The sequence below is a fragment of the Solanum dulcamara genome, chromosome 2, assembly GCF_947179165.1.
Source record: "Solanum dulcamara chromosome 2, daSolDulc1.2, whole genome shotgun sequence".
Lineage (NCBI taxonomy): Eukaryota > Viridiplantae > Streptophyta > Magnoliopsida > Solanales > Solanaceae > Solanum > Solanum dulcamara.
Window position 1 is genome coordinate 60,803,317 of NC_077238.1, and position 17,549 is coordinate 60,820,865.

Genomic DNA, 17,549 nt, shown 5'->3' on the forward strand with positions numbered 1-17,549 from the left:
CCATCGAAGCTTTCTCCTAAGGGGGATATAGGGTACTTTGTTACAAAGGCCGTCTGTGTGTGCCTAATGTTGATGGTTTAAGGGAGTTGATATTAAATGAGGCCCATAATTCTCGATATTAAATCTATCCTGGATCCACCAAGGTATATCGTAATTTGAGGAAAGTGTATTTTATGGAATGACATGAAGAAGGACGTAGTGGAATTTGTGGTTAAGTGTCCAAATTGTCAACAAGTGAAAGTTGAGCATCAAAAACTAAAGATTTAGCTCAATACATTGAGATTCATACTTAAAAGTGGGAAGGGTGGGACCAAACTACCCATTATTAAAAACTGACTCTAGTAATATACGGGTCCTTCTACGAGTCGTAAAGTCTTTTACGAGTAGCAAAAGATAAATCATAGAGGTCTAGGTCCAAAATTGGACTCCACTGAAAATTGTATAATGTCCCTATGACTACCTTATACGGGTCGTAAATACAATTTGTAAGATATCGTCTGGAATAGGGCTTGGGGTCTATGGACCCCTTTCTATGGGTCATAGAAAGTCTTACGGGTCATAGGACCCAATCACAGACCTTAGGTATAAATTTAATACTACTAGAAGTGTGCCACTAGGTCTACGAGTCCCTCTTACGGGTCGTAGACTCCTTGACGAGTTGCTATTTCCACTCGTGGGACAAACCTTAAACTCTGAAATTCGCTAAGTGCCAAGGGGTTCTATGAGCTCTTTATACGACTTGTAAAATTCTTTACGAGTCAGAAGGTCACTCATAGGAAGGTTTTCAGAATTCAAAAATATACTAAGTGTTGTAAGGACCTATGAGTCATCCCTACGACTCATAGAACTCCCTACGGGTCGTAGGTGACATTTCGTGGTCTACTAGATCAGTTCATTTTCTCAACTTTTTTCATGGTCCTCAAACTCAGTCTAGGATAGAATAACACGGGGTGTTATAGTAGGTTTGGCTATCCTTCTTTGAGACTGAGATTGGATAATTAGTCATTCGTATGTTATAGAATTTGGGATGGGGTCGTAGAATGAGTTGGGAATGTTAATTTAATCGTAATGCCTATATAGGGTCTTATTTGTATTGTGTTGCCCATGTGGGGGTTTAATTATACTGTGTTGTTCGTGTGGGGGCCTTATTTGCTATACCATTTGCTTTGAAAGCATGTAATTCATATTTTGCCTATCAGAGAGGCTTGTGATACTATTAGACTTGTAATGTCCATCTGAGAGGTTGAGTTAAGGTGATTTTGATCACACTCGAGTACTTAAATGTTTTCAAAAGAGATGAACACCTATTTCAATGTATTTTCTTTCCATTACTATCTATTGAGGGTGTATATCATGTTTAGATTGAGTTTTGAGAACTTTGAACCTTATTTTACATGTTGAGTTGAATATTCACTCCATGATATATGTGTTGTGATGCATTCATCCTCATTCGGCATTTCAATTATCATGGGAAGCTGAGAACTGTGGAAATTCTTTTTGAAAAAGAAAATATGATACCTTTTTATATTCTTGACCACAAGCTAGGTGGTGAGTTGATGAGATAATCAAATTGTAATTTAAAATATGGATTGAGAGTCCCCCATGGGTCCTTTTCTGAAAGCCTTAGCTCGATAGGTGTACACGATAGGTTGTGCGACAGCCTTGATTCCACCATACTACCACATCATTGCATCATCTCATTGCATAGCATGGCATTGCTATTTGGATTACTTGACTAATATGATTATTTGTGATATTGAATTGTCCCTATGTGCTTACTTTATTCACTTCATTCTATTAATTGGAGGCACCGATTGTCACGCCCCGGGAGGGTACCCTAGACGTAACCGGCACCCGAAGGCCATTTTTGACCTCCGAGCGAACCACCTGGTCCAGTCACACATTCATTCAATCACATTCTCTTAGCGGAAACTCAATTAATGAAATACTATTCATATATGGGGCCGAAGGCCAAACATTTACAACCCAACAAGACAATAAAATAAGACTCCTTAAAATAACAGTTCGACCTCCCCACACTCCAGTCTATGAAGCCTCTATCCAAGTCTAAAAGGTGCCAATGACAAGTCCATGGCTACCAACAATCAAAATAAAAGAAAGGACAACAAGACTGTACAAGAAGGCTCAATATCCTCCTGGAACTAGGAGGACTCAGCAACTGGCTGGAAGTGTATGTGGATCTTCAACGGAGCGCCGGTTGATGATCTCTAGTACCTGTCTCTGAATTATGAAATGATGCAGGCCAAATGGCGTCAGTACATGGAATGTACGAGTATGTAAAATGGCCGAATACAACGAACATCAAGGAATAATTTACCAACTCGGGAGCTCAACTCAAGAGGAATAACAACTCAATCAAATGTCCTAAGTCTAAACAAGAATATGATTTAGACGGGACCAATCACATACAATCCAACTCAATCTGACTCAGAGTACTATCAAGACCTATTCGGGAGTTTCTCTTATCCGACAACCATCACTTATGAGCCGGTGAAGGTACAACAAAACGACGTTGTTGTCGCGCCCGTTCATACTTTGTCGGGGTATGAACGAATCAAACACTCATGGATCCAATCCAACCAATTCCTATAATTTCAGGACAAATCTCTCGGGGAAACATCCGACTTTAACGGTTCAATCCCCCATACGTTTGGCAACATAGGTATTGGGTTCGAGTATGGACTATACTCTTGCCCAATTCGGTGCTCGATACTCCTCCCAAAACTCAATGCTCATAAAACTCCATCCAATTAACTCAATCAAATCATATCGACAAGTCTCATTACAACCTTGTCAACTCGTCAACTCTATCACAATCAATCTCTTCCAATCATACTATCCGATCAATCTCAATCACATCTCCAAAAGGAATTTAAATGCAGATATATAGCATCATCTAGATATAATCAATCATTTCTTTCATCCATTTGAGAAAATCCTTGAGACTTATCACAATTTCAAGACTTTAAATTGACATTTCATATTGAGCAACATTTTTAAGAAAATAACATCCTTTATCATGATCTACATAGTTAAGGGGATTAATAAAACATATTTAACAATTTCATCTTCATCGACTCATACTCACATAAAGGCTCAATTTAGGAACTCCTTGGCTCAACAACATCAACACATATAGATTCAAATACATAAGGGACAAAGTTCATACAAGCATAAACCATACCAAGAAACTTTATTTTCATGAACGTCTAACCTCGAAGCAAGAGTAGGGCATATGGGTGGACTCAACCCATGTTTTTCATAGCCTTACATACCTTAGTGAAGACTTGGAGAAAACTTTGATGTTGGGTCTTCAATGGAGGACTCAAATCTTGAAGCTCTTGGACAAATCTTTGTTGAGAATGGAGAAGAAGAAGGAGATGAAGAAGAGCGAGGGAGAGAGGAATTTCTAGGGCTTTTAGAGAGAGAGAGGGCTGGAATTTTTGATCCCAAAATGACCAATGGCAATACATATATAACTTGGGTAAGTTCCAAAATTACCCCTCCTCAAAAGTTCTGAAAATAGGCTAAAAACGCACCTGGCGCGATAGTGGCGCGTCGCGCCATTGCAGCGCCAGGCTGAATACGCCTAAAAGCCTGCACACCTCGTAGTGGCGCACCGCGCCAGAGACCAAACTACTGAGGCATGTTTCTGGCGCGATAGTTGCGCGTCGCGCCCTTACAGCGCCAAGGCCATATTTTCTGGGTTTTGGAAATTTGGCCTGAAAAACCCTGTACAACTTTTAGTGGCGCGTCGCGCCAAGGACCAAACTACTGAGGCATGTTTCTGGCGCGATAGTGGCGCGTCGTGCCCTTACAGCGCCAAGGCCATTTCCCCAGCATTTGCAACCCAGGCCAAAAATAAAATTCTTGCCGTGCTAGTTCATCTTAGGATCGTCATATCTTTTGACTCCGAACTCCAAAATTTACGTTCTTGATGGCGTTGGAAAGAAGACTCGACGACTTTTAATTTGATAGGTCGTGGGCCACCCAGATTGACGTCCTTCAAAATATAGTGTCGTTAAAAGTCAACCCTTATACGAACTCATCCTAAACTTAGCCACGATGGATCTTTTGGACTTAGCTCGGTCCTAGGGGTCCTCTATGACCCCACATCACCTCCAACGCTCATTAGTTTCTCAGGGACTCATCTTAACTCGAGCACATACTTCGAACTAAATATGACGGGCCCCACACATGTACAAGGAAGGCCCGAATCTTAGGGGAAAATTTTTGAGGGGTGTTATATTATCTCTCCCTTGGGATCATTCGTCCTCGAATGACGAGCAACCAAGAATGGACTCGGGGTACAAATCACAATTGAAATTTCAGTCATTCAACCAATCACATTCTCAAACAAATATCAATCAAAACTCAAAAAGGCACAAATGAATTCAAGTCAAGGAAATGGTCATTACCTTCAATATTCTCCTCGGTAGGCATGAATAGATGTGGATATTTAGATTTAATGGCTTCCTCTGCTTCCCATGTGGCTTCCTCAACAAGTTGATTCCTCCACAGGACTTTGACCGAGGCGACCCCTTTGTTCCTCAGTTTGCGAATTTGGCGATCAAGAATTTGGACCGGGACCTCTTCATAAGACAGGCTATCCTTAATTCCAACGCTTTTAATGGGGACTACCAACGAGGGATCACCTAAGCACTTTTTCAACATTGAAATGTGGAACACCAGATGAATAGAAGCTAGCTCTGAGGGTAACTCTAACTCATAAGAAACACTCTCAATCCGCCTCAAAATATGGTAAGGACCAATATATCGAGGACTGAGCTTCCCTTTCCTTCCAAACCTCATGACACCCTTCATGGGTGATACTTTCAAGTACACCCAATCACCCACCTCAAACTCCAAGTCTCTCCTCCTCACATCGGTGTAAGCTTTTTGGCGGCTTTGGGCTGTCTTTAGCCTATCTTGGAAAACTCTCACCTTCTCCATGGCTTGGTGAACAAGGTCAGGCCCAATCAGCTCGGCTTTACCAACTTCAAACCACCCAATGGGCGATCTACACCTCCTCCCATACAAAGATTCATAAGGAGCCATTTGAATGCTTGCATGATAGTTATTGTTGTATGCAAACTCTATGAGAGGTAAGTGATCATCCCAATTTCCCTTGAAGTCGAGCACACATTCCCTCAACATATCTTCCAATGTCTGGATGGTGCACTCTGCTTGGCCATCTGTCTGGGGATGGAAGGCTGTACTCAAGTTCACCCTCGAACCTAATCCCATCTGAAAGGATTTCCAAAATTGGGAAGTGAATTGAGCTCCTCTGTCCGAGATGATAGACAAAGGGACCCCATGTAATCTGACGATCTCCTGTATATACAACTTTGCATAATCTTCTGCGGTATCAGTAGTCTTAACTGCCAAAAAGTGAGTTGATTTCGTCATTCTATCCACAATCACCCAAATGGAATCATGTTGCTTTTGGGACTTCGGCAAGCCTGTAATAAAGTCCATGTTGATCATCTCCCACTTTCATTCTGGAATTTCTATGGTTTGGGCTAAACCACATGGCCTTTGATGCTCAACCTTCACCTGTTGGCAATTCGGTCACTTGGAAACAAATTTCGCAATATTCCTCTTCATCCCACTCCATCAATAGATTTCCCTCAAGTCATGATACATTTTCGTGGAGCCTGGATGAATAGAGTACCTGGAACTATGCGCTTCGGCCATAATCCTCCCTCGAACATCATCGACATCAGGCACACACAATCTACCTTGGTACCTCAACACACCATCTCCCCCTTTGGTAAAAACCATCACCCCTTATTTGTGAACCACTTCCTTCAACTGAAGGAGGACGGGGTCCTGATCTTGTTTCTCCTTTACCTCTGCTATAAGTAAGGACGTAGCCCCATCTCGAACGCTTACTCCACCTTCATTATTCTCTTCGATTTGAACTCCCAATCGGGCTAATCTATGTGATTCCTTCGCCAATTCCCTCCTTCCCTCCTCCATATAGGCAGTAATACCCATAGACAACCTGCTAAGAGCATCAGCAACAACATTAGCTTTACCTGGATGGTAGAGGATGCTCATGTCGTAGTCCTTGAGTAGCTCAAGCCATCTCCTTTGACTCAAGTTGAGTTTCCTCTGGCTGAAGACATATTGTCAGCTCTTGTGATCGGTGAATACGTCGACATGCACTCCATACAAGTAGTGGCACCAGATTTTAAGCGCGAATACCACAGCTGCCAGCTCAAGGTCATGAGTTGGGTAATTTCTCTCATGAATCTTTAGCTGTCTTGAAGCATAGGCTATAACCTTCCCCCTTTGCATCAACACACAACCCAAACCAATCCTGGATGCATCACAGTAGACCACAAAGCCCTCTATCCCATCGGGCAGAGTCAAGACAGGAGCAGTGGTTAGCTTGGCCTTCAGTTTCTAGAAACTCTCCTCACAAGCATCAGACCATTGAAACTTAGCCTTCTTTTGGGTCAGCTTAGTCAATGGTGATGATATGGATGAGAATCCCTCTACAAACCTTCGATAATAGCCGGCCAAACCCAGGAAGCTCCTTATCTCTGTCGGGGATGTGGGTCTAGCCCAATTCTTCACAGCTTCAATTTTCTGAGCATCAACCTAAATACCATCTCCAGATACAATGTGGCCTAGGAAGGCCACTGATGCAAGCCAAAATTCACATTTGGAGAACTTTGCATATAGTACCTGGTCTCTCAAAGTTTGTAAAACAACTCTAAGATGATAGGCGTGCTCCTCTTCATTCTTGGAGTAGACCAGAATATCATCTATGAATACAATCACAAACATATCGAGATATGGTTTAAACACTCGGTTCATGAGATCCATGAAAGCTACGGGGGCATTAGTCAACCCGAAGGACATGACCAAAAATTTGAAGTGGCCATAACGGGTCCGGAAAGCAGTCTTCGGAATATCACATTCTCTCACCTTCAACTGGTGGTAGCCGGATCTCAAGTCTATCTTTGAGAAACAAGTAGCACCCTGAAGTTGATCGAATAAGTCATCTATTCTGGGGAGAGGGTATTTGTTCTTTACGGTGACCTTATTCAGCTGCCTGTAGTCGATACACATTCTAAGGGAACCATCCTTCTTCCGCATAAATAGGACCGGAGCTCCCCATGGTGAGACACTCGGCCTAATAAATCCCTTATCTAATAAGTCTTTCAACTGCTCCTTCAACTCTCTCAACTCAGCTGGGGCCATTCTATATGGAGGAATTGAGATAGGCTGGGTGTCAGAAAGAACATCAATCCCAAAGTCAATCTCCCTATCCAGAGGGACTCCAGGCAGATCTTCAGGAAAGACATCCAGACACTCGTTGACAATCGAAACCGACTCAAGGGATGGAGACTCAATGCTGTCATCTTTCACTCGGATAATATGATAAACACACCCTTTTGAGATTAGCTTCCTGGCCCTAAGGTATGAAATAAACTTACCCTTAGGCGCAACAGGACTACCCTTCCACTCTATGATAGCCTCATTTGGGAATTTGAATGTGACAATCTGAGTTCTACAATCAATAGAGGCATAACAGACATAGAGCCAGTCCATGCCAAGGATCACATCAAAATCAACCATGTCCAACTCAACTAGGTCGGCCAAGGTATCCCTGTGATAAATGGACACAGTGCAATCTCTATAAACTCTCTCAGCTAAGACAGAATCACCGATAGGAGTGGCCACACAAAAAGGCTCAAGAAGACATTCAGGAATTTTATTGAATTTACTAGCCACATAAGGAGTCACAAAAGATAGGGTGGCACCCGGATCCATCAATACATAACAATCAAAAGAAGAGACTCGAATCATACCCATCACGATGTTTGGAGAGTTCTCCTGATCTTTGCGACTGCCCATGGCATAGAGGCGGTTTGTACCTCCACTCGTACCTGAAGTGGTGCCCCTCTAATTACCCCTAGCTGGCGGTGCGGTGGTGGAGAACTGGGCTCTATTCCCCCATGCTGGACACTCCTTCTGAAGGTGGTCTATTTGGCCGCATTTATAGAAACCAACCCTTCCCGCTCTGCATTCTCCCAAGTGGAGCCTACCACACTTGCTGCATGGTGGTTTCGCCCTCGTACCTTGACTTACACTAGCTTGGAATTGAGAACCCTGGGGTCTGAAATTCTAGCGACCTTGTCCCTGCCGATCATACCTGTTCTGCAGCATCGGTGCACTGGCGGTAGATGAGGCATCGTTGGAAGGCCTCTTCTGGAAGAAGGACCTGTTGCCCTTGCTTTGCCTCCGCTCATTCTCATGCCTAGCTGATCTTGCCTTTTTGCTCAGATGTTCCTCTCTGTCTTTCCCCTTCTCCTCTTCCACATGTTGGGCGTACACCATTAACCTTGAAATATCCATATCGGAGATTAACAACGCCGCTTTGCATTCCTTCTTCACATGTCTCCCTAAACCGGAGACAAACTTCCTCATCTTTGACCTCATATCTAGGGTCATTTCGGGAGCATACCTGGACAGCTGGATGAACTTCAGGTCGTACTCCTTAACAGTCATATCCTCCTACTTCAGATTCACAAATTCCTCTACTTTCGCTTCCCTCAATTCTCGGGGAAAGAAGTGGTTAAGAAAAGCTCCCTCAAATTCATCCCACCTAGCAGGTTCGTCATCCTTGCCCCTACCTTATTCCCATTGGTTATACTAAATGTTTGCCACATCTTTGAGTTGATAAGACACCAACTCAACCCCCTCAATTTCCATAGCATGCATAGCTTTTAGAATTTTCCACATCTCATCAATAAAGTTTTGGGGATCTTCATCCACCTTAGAACCCGTGAATGCCGGCGGATTCATCCTCAGAAAGTCTCTAATTCTAGTGGCAGCAGATGGCTCTTGGGAGCTAGAGCTAAGAGTCGGTGAACTCTGATTACCACTTCGGGCAGCCATTAGTTACGTGAGCATTGCAATTGCCCCTCGAAATTCTGCCTCTGATGTGGGTGCAGGTGGAGTAGCCGGCACTTGGGGTGCCTCCGAGTATCTCGCAAGTCCGCCTCTAGCCCTTGCCGGGCATGCCTCGGATGGGGGCCTCTCGGCGTTATCAACATTCCTCTGGCTAGCAGTACGTTTTGGAGGCATTATCTGTAATGTACAAATGCACGAATTAGAAAGGAGTCTTATAGAGTTTTAACTCTATCGCACGAAGTCAGAGTATGAAAGAAGTGAAACAATTCCTAATGTCCTATAGCCTCCTGCTTATAAGTGTGGTGCACAACACACCCATAAGCAAGATTCTACTAGACACGGCTTCATAGACTCCCTAGAACACTTGAACTCTAGGCTCTGATACCATGTTTGTCACGCCCCGGGAGGGTACCCTAGACGTAACCGGCACCCGAAAGCCATTTCTGACCTCCGAGCGAACCACCTGGTCCAGTCACACATTCATTCAATCACATTCTCTTAGCGGAAACTCAATTAATGAAATACTATTCATATATGGGGCCGAAGGCCAAACATTTACAACCCAACAAGACAATAAAATAAGACTCCTTAAAATAACAGTTCGACCTCCCCACACTCCAGTCTATGAAACCTCTATCCAAGTCTAAAAGGTGCCAATGACAAGTCCATGGCTACCAATAATCAAAATAAAAGAAAGGACAATAAGACTATACAAGAAGGCTCAATATCCTCCCGGAACTAGGAGGACTCACCAACTGGCTGGAAGTGTATGTGGATCTTCAACGGAGCGCCGGTTGATGATCTCTAGTACCTGTCTCTGCATCATGAAATGATGTAGGCCAAATGGCATCAGTACATGGAATGTACGAGTATGTAAAATGGTCGAATACAACGAACATCAAGGAAGAATTTATCAACTCGGGAGCTCAACTCAAGAGGAATAACATTTTAATCAAATGTCCTAAGTCTAAACAAGAATATGATTTAGACGGGACCAATCACATACAATCCAACTCAATCTGACTCATAGTACTATCAAGACCTATTCGGGAGTTTCTCTTATCCGACAACCATCACTTATGAGCTAGTGAAGGTACAACAAAATGACGTTGTTGCCGCGCCCGTTCATACTTTGCCAGGGTATGAACAAATCAAACACTCATGTATCCAATCCAACCAAGTCCTATAATGTCAGGACAAATCTCTCGGGGAAACATCCGACTTTAACGGTTCAATCCCCCATACATTTGGCAACATAGGTATTGAGTTCGAGTATGGACTATACTCTTGCCCAATTCGGTGCTCGATACTCCTCCCAAGACTCAATGCTCATAAAACTCCATCCAATCAACTCAATCAAATCATATCGACAAGTCTCATTACAACCTTGTCAACTCGTCAACTCTATCACAATCAATCTCTTCCAATCATACTATCCGATCAATCTCAATCACATCTCCAAAAGTAATTTAAATGCACATATATAACATCATCTAGATATAATCAATCATTTCTTTCATCCATTTGAGAAAATCCTTGAGGCTTATCATAATTTCAAGACTTTAAATTGACATTTCATATTGAGCAACATTTTCAAGAAAATAACATCCTTTATCATGATCTACATAGTTAAGGGGATTAATAAAACATATTTAACAATTTCATATTCATCGACTCATACTCACATAAAGGCTCAATTTAGGAACTCCTTGGCTCAACAACATCAACACATATAGAATCAAATACATAGGGGACAAAGTTCATACAAGCATAAACCATACCAAGAAACTTTATTTTCATGAACGTCTAACCTCGAAGCAAGAGTAGGGCACATAGGTGGACTCAATCCATGTTTTTGATAGCCTTACATACCTTAGTAAAGAGTTGGAGAAAACCTTGATGTTGGGTCTTTAATGGAGGACTCAAATCTTGAAGCTCTTGGGACAAATCTTTGTTGAGAATGGAGAAGAAGAAGGAGATGAAGAAGAGAGAGGGAGAGAGGAATTTCTAGGGCTTTTAGAGAGAGAGAGGGCTAGAAATTTTGATCCCAAAATGACCAATGGCAATACATATATAACTTGGGTAAGTTCCCAAATTACCCCTCCTCAAAAGTTCTGAAAATAGGCTAAAAATGCACCTGGCGCGATAGTGGCGCATCGCGCCATTGCAGCGTCAGGCTGAATACGCCTAAAAACCTGCACACCTCATAGTGGCGCGCCGCACCAGAGACCAAACTACTGAGGCATGTTTCTGGCGCGATAGTGGCGCGTCGCGCCCTTACAGCGCCAAGGCCATATTTTCTGGGTTCTGGAAATTTGGCCTGAAAAACCCTGTACAACTTTTAGTGGCGCGTCGCGCCAAGGACCAAACTACTGAGGCATGTTTCTGGCGCGATAGTGGCACGTCGCGCCCTTACAGCGCCAAGGCCATTTCCCCAGCAGTTGCAACCCAGGCCAAAAATGAAATTCCTGCCGTGCTAGTTCATCTTAGGATCGTCATATCGTTTGACTCCGAACTCCAAAATTTACGTTCTTGGTGGCGTTGGAAAGTAGACTCGACGAACTTTAATTTGATAGGTCGTGGGCTACCCAGATTAACGTCCTTCAAAAGATAGGGTCGTTAAAAGTCGACCCTTATACGAACTCATCCTAAACTTAGCCACGACGGATCTTTTGGACTTAGCTCGGTCCTAGGGGTCCTCTATGACCCCACATCACCTCCAACGCTCTTTAGTTTCTCAGGGACTCATCTTAACTCGAGCACATACTTCGAACTAAATACGACGGGCCCCATACGTGTACAAGGAAGGCCCGAATCTTAGGGGAAAATGTTTTAGGGGTGTTACACCGATGCCGGAATAGGACTTTTCTATATGCAAGTGGAGGCTTTCCTTAGTTTATTGCATACGCTTGATTAATTTCTTAAACTCAGTCGGTCAAACCTTCTGAGTACATGTGAATTGTACTCACCCCTACCTTTGTGTCCCTTTTTGATGCAGATCTTACTCAGGATATTCCGCGTGGCAGTTGACCTCTCTAGTGAATATTGCATTATTAGATTAGTGGTGAGATCTTGGGATCCAGATCGCTACTAGTTCTATCCTTTATTTTCAGTCTTTACTATTACTCAAAGACTTATGATGTATATCATAATCGGTTATTGTCTTAGATGTTCTTTACACTTACAATACAAGGTTTTGGGATACTTTCTTCGTGGTCTTTCTTTTTATTTATTTTGTGGCCTGACTTTCCTTTTGGGAGTCTCGTATAAGTTTTAATTTTAGGCTTACACATTAGGTTGGGTGTTGGAATATGTGTCATCACGACCTCGGTTTTTGAATCATGACAACACCATTTTATATAAATATAAACCCCTGAGTATATAAAATTTGGTACTTCAAATAATTGTAGATAAATTATTTTTTTGTTATTAGGAATTGATATATTTGTGAATAACATTGGTGCTAATAATAATTGTAGTACAAAATTGATCAAATATTGATGTAATTCATCCTTTTTGGATTGAACAATAGTTGTACACCAACTATAAACCACAATGTACATCATTTTATATAAATATATACCGGTGATTATAAAGTTTTATTTCATATAATTATAGATTAATTGATATTTTGTAATTAGGGATTGGTAAAATTGTGAATAAAATTTGTGCTAAGAAACATCATGGTACATATATAGTTGATCAAATATTGATATAAGTCATTTTTATGGTGGAACATATATTAACCATCAAGTTTATTCCACAACGTACACCATTTTCTATACATCTGTATTGGCAATTCTATAAAGATTGGTATTTCATATAATGATTTATAAATTTATGTTTTTTTGTATAGAAAGTGGTATATCTATCGCAGAGTAGACGATTACATTATGCTCTCTCATTGCCAATATCTGAAAATCAAAGCTCGATGTAATATAACAGTTCTATGATAAAATCCAAAGATTAGATAACAAAATCGTGATTTATAGTAAGAAATAAGCATTATCTTCATAATCCGTAGATTCGTGTACGTGTTGAACCATTTCCTTATTCTTCTCGATCTACCACGCCACTGACACACCATATTCATCCTTCAACGCATTGTCTACCTCATTCATAAGAGCAATATCTCAATTTATCTCCAACTTGAACTCTCCTTTTTGTCCCTTGCGTTCCAGTAATTCGGTGCAAATAAATCTCTAGAATATGGACATTTATGTGGAGAAGCAATATTTTAAAATGGGACTGAAAATAAAAGTTGTATAAACTATATTTTTTTCTAGCAAAGCAACAAGGGAGACAAACTATCGATGAAGAAGAACAGAAACAAAACTGAAGAGAGAGAAGTAAAATGAGATCTAACCAAAAAAAAATTGAAATGAAATTGGAGAGGAAAAAGAAACATTTTCCAATATTAAAGGGAAAACTACCCATAATTGATCCATATTTATCCAAATTGGACTCAACTCAATATATTTATTCTTATAGGACCCACTGCTTAAATATTTTACCAATGTCCCCTCTCCCCAAATTATACCAAAATTGATTTATTTTTTCCACCTGATTTGTGGTTCTTAAATTGTACAACCAGTCTCCAAATATTTCTCTCTCTAACATCTCTCTAAGCAAGAAGCTCCCAAGAAAGTCATTTTAGTCATAAAAAAAAATATGGGTGGACCCACCTCCGGACGTCGGAAAATTTCGATCAAAAGACGGGAACGAAGATCCCGTTGAGACGAATCCAATGAAATTTATTACAGCTTCAAATTCCAAGTATAGCTCCTCACATCAGCCAAACAATGAAGCGATCAATAGTCAAGTCACTGATGAGGAGCTGAAAATTTTTCAAAAAATAACGTATCTGCAAAATCGTGGATTGATTCATCTAAAAGGAATTGGAGGAGATGAATCCTCATCAAAAGGACTACATACAGTCCAAAAATCAAAGGAAACAATAGCATCAATCGCCAGAAATGATGAGGCAATTTCTGGAAGAAGTAGTCCAGAATCGCCACCACTACGCCTCCACATTCGACGCAGCTCCGGCGATATACAACCCAGCGGACCTACTGGGGTTTGGTCACAAGCTTATCACGAAGCTGATGGGACAATTTTCACCAGAGATATGAACGTCGGCGATGACACTGGTGACGGCGCCGGAGTTCCAGCGACCAAATTCGACCAAATTCAATACCAAAATGTCCACAATGATGATGTGCATCTTTTTAGCATGGAGCCACAGCTTGAATCTTCACCAAAAGCTTCGAATATCTCCAAGACCACTGACAAGAGTGATGGCGCCGTAGCTCCGGCCAACTATACGACGCAAGACCAGACACAAAATGAACACAATGGTGATGAGCACCCTACCAGCCACTTTTCAAGGTACTTGAAAAGTCGTCAAGACTACTGTGGTGTCACTGGATCTCAGGTGAACCAATTGATGAAGGACCAGTGCCAAATTGTTCATCAGAGTATTACGCAACTACCCAGCCACAGAGGGTCACTCGAATCTTCACCAACAAGTTCAAATTCGAAAAGTCGTCAAAACGATGGTCAAAGTGAAGAACACAGTGACAGGCCTATTCAAGATGTGAATAATGCATTGACTCAAAACCAATATCAACAACAACGGGAGGTAACACAATACCAAAATATTCAAAAGAGTATAAATGATCATCTAGATAAGGATCACCATGAACACATGACTATGAGAATTGATCATATCAATCATAACAGCAGCAGTTCAGCACAAAGATTATCAGGTAAGACTACTGACTCTTCTATATTAGGTGTTAATCATGTACACAATGGTATCCACATGCAGGCTAAAACTGTTGACCACAATAATGTCAATTTAAAGTTTAATGCTCTGCAAAATGACAAGACTGCTAAGGCTACTAATGCTAGCACTACTGAGATGCATTTAGAGGTGATCAAGAATAATAAGGTACTGCAGGATTCAGTTGATCAAGTGGATATTGCTGCTAAACATACTTAACAAGGGAATACATCCCCTGGAAATGTGCAAACAAACAACAATAAAAACCAACAACCTACACAACCAAATGTGAATACTCAATCTGCCCAAAGACCTTATGTACCAAATACCAATCCTATGATAGTGTCTAACAATTTTGTACTCACAACCAATAACAAAACTTCTACTGTGAATAATGGAAGCAATGTAGGTCCCAAAAATCCAAATCAAATTAGAACTCCAAGTACTAATATTCCTAATCCTCCTAATCATGTGGTGCCTCAGGCCTGGGCTAATAGAAATAATCCTGCACCCCAAAACACCAACCAAATAAGAACTTTTAATCCTAATAATCCTACTCCACCAAATCCTGTTGTGACCCATACACTTGTTACTAGGCTTAGAGCCCAAAATACTATGCAGAATGCTCTTATACATATCTCTCCTCCTGAAATCACTATAAAACAAGGATACCCTGCAGTATTGTTTACAGAGGAAGACTTCATGGTTAATCTGGCAGGTAGGTGTAAATACACTCTTATTGGGAAGTTTACACATACTATGCCAAGAATGGAAGTAATTAGAAAGGAGTTTATTCTCCAAACAGAACTTAAAGGAGGGGTGAAGCTGACTCATTTCAATTCTAGACACTTATACATTGATTTAGACAATGAGTTCGATCACTCAACAGTGTGGTCAAAAGGAAAAATATTCATCCAAGGCCAACTTATGAGACTGCAACTTTGGACTCCCACATTTAAACCAGAAGAGGAAACTTATTTGGTCCCTATATGGGCAATCCTACCAGAACTTCCTTGGCATTGTTATTGTATGGAAGTAGTCACACCTCTACTGTCTCCAGTTGGGAAAGTGTTGTTATTAGACTTGGCAACATACAAGAAAACTAGAGGTAGCGTAGCTAAGGTAAAGGTTCAAGTTGATCTTACCAAGCAAAGACCCCAACATGTCTGGATGGGTTTTGAAAAAGATGTGAATGGCAAAGGTAGATGGCAACCAATTCAATATGAAGGGGTGCCTGAATATTGTCAGCACTGCAAGCACCAGGGTCACACCCTCAATGCCTGCACAGTGAAGAAAAGAGAGGAAGAAAACAGGAAAAAGAAAAATCAAGAAGAAGCTGCAGTAACCAAGGATAAAGGCCAAGAACAATCACAACCTGCCAAGCTACAAGTGCAGAACAACCCTTCAACACCTACTGCTATACTGCAGCCACATATTGCTAATGCTAACACAGGAGAAAATCTACAAGAAAAGGAGGTGTGGCAAAATCAAAAGAGGAAGGGCAAGAAGAATGGACAGCTTTACCAACAAGCAGCACACCAACAAAGTAAACAAGGCATGATGCACCAAGGAGAAAGTTCTAAAACTCATCAAATTCCCACAAAGGACAATCAGCAAGCCAGGAGCATGCAACAAATAGGTATGACCTTTAATATTAATGTTTATAATCCTCAAAGCTGTAATGTTGTCTCTGGAGTCCAGAGACAACCCCCTATGCCTCATAGAATAGCAAATCCCAGCCCCCATTACCCCTTGAATCAAGTGGATCAGGACAAGGAAAAGACCATGTCTGCAACTGCTAAGGTCAATACTACAGAAAGGAATTGCCCAGGTATTGACTCAATGCTCCCACACCCCCAAGGCTCCCCCAGTAATTTATTTAATGCTTTAACTGTTGTCACTGATGTTGCTGAAGTAGTTAATGGAGGTGAGGATGGGGGATGTCAGGAGACACCTACTAACATGCAGGAAGGGGTTACCAGGGGGAGGGAATCTCAGTTGGATGACCATAGGAATGACTTTACAACCCCTGCAACCACTCCTCACACTTCTAGCAGATCAAAGCTGCAGGAACATCAACTTGAGGTCCAGGAAGAAGGTAATATCAAAAGGAAAAATTCTATGGAAACACTATAGGGTACTGAGGCTGATAGTGGTAATCAAACCACTACCAGCCACAACATTCAGTTTCACAAGGATCAAGCTCCACAATCTGATGCTCAGCAGGCTCAGCAGGCTTCTGAGGATAGGCTGCAGGTTAATGAACAAGATATGGGACATGATCAAACACCAAATATCAGTAAAACAAACACTGGAGCACAAACTCAGATCCTCAATAACAAATCCACATTGTCTCTCAGTAAGAAGAAGAGGGATGCAATGAGGAAGAAACTTATCCAGGATATGAAAACAGGACAGCCAAGTGTGAACTATGCTCTTGTGCCAGAACAGACAGGCATTTATGTTACCCCTCTACAAGTTCAAGATGTATCTAATAAAAGGCATGTTCTTAGAGAAGGAGACATCTCAAAGGACTTGACTGATGCATACAGAGTCACTCATTCTGAAGATGAGGAAGACCCTAACCAATGGGAGGAAACACAGCAGGTAGATCAATTGGAGGCCTTCAGATCCACCATGGCAGCTGTGGTACAGTAGGTTAATGAGAAGAATGGTCCATCTCCAAGAAGCAAGCAAGAAAAGAAGAAAAATAAGCAGAGTACCATCAACAATACTACTAATGTTGCTATCAAAAGCATCATCAACACAAGGTCTAAATCTCAAAAACCTCAATGATTAGTACACTTTGTTG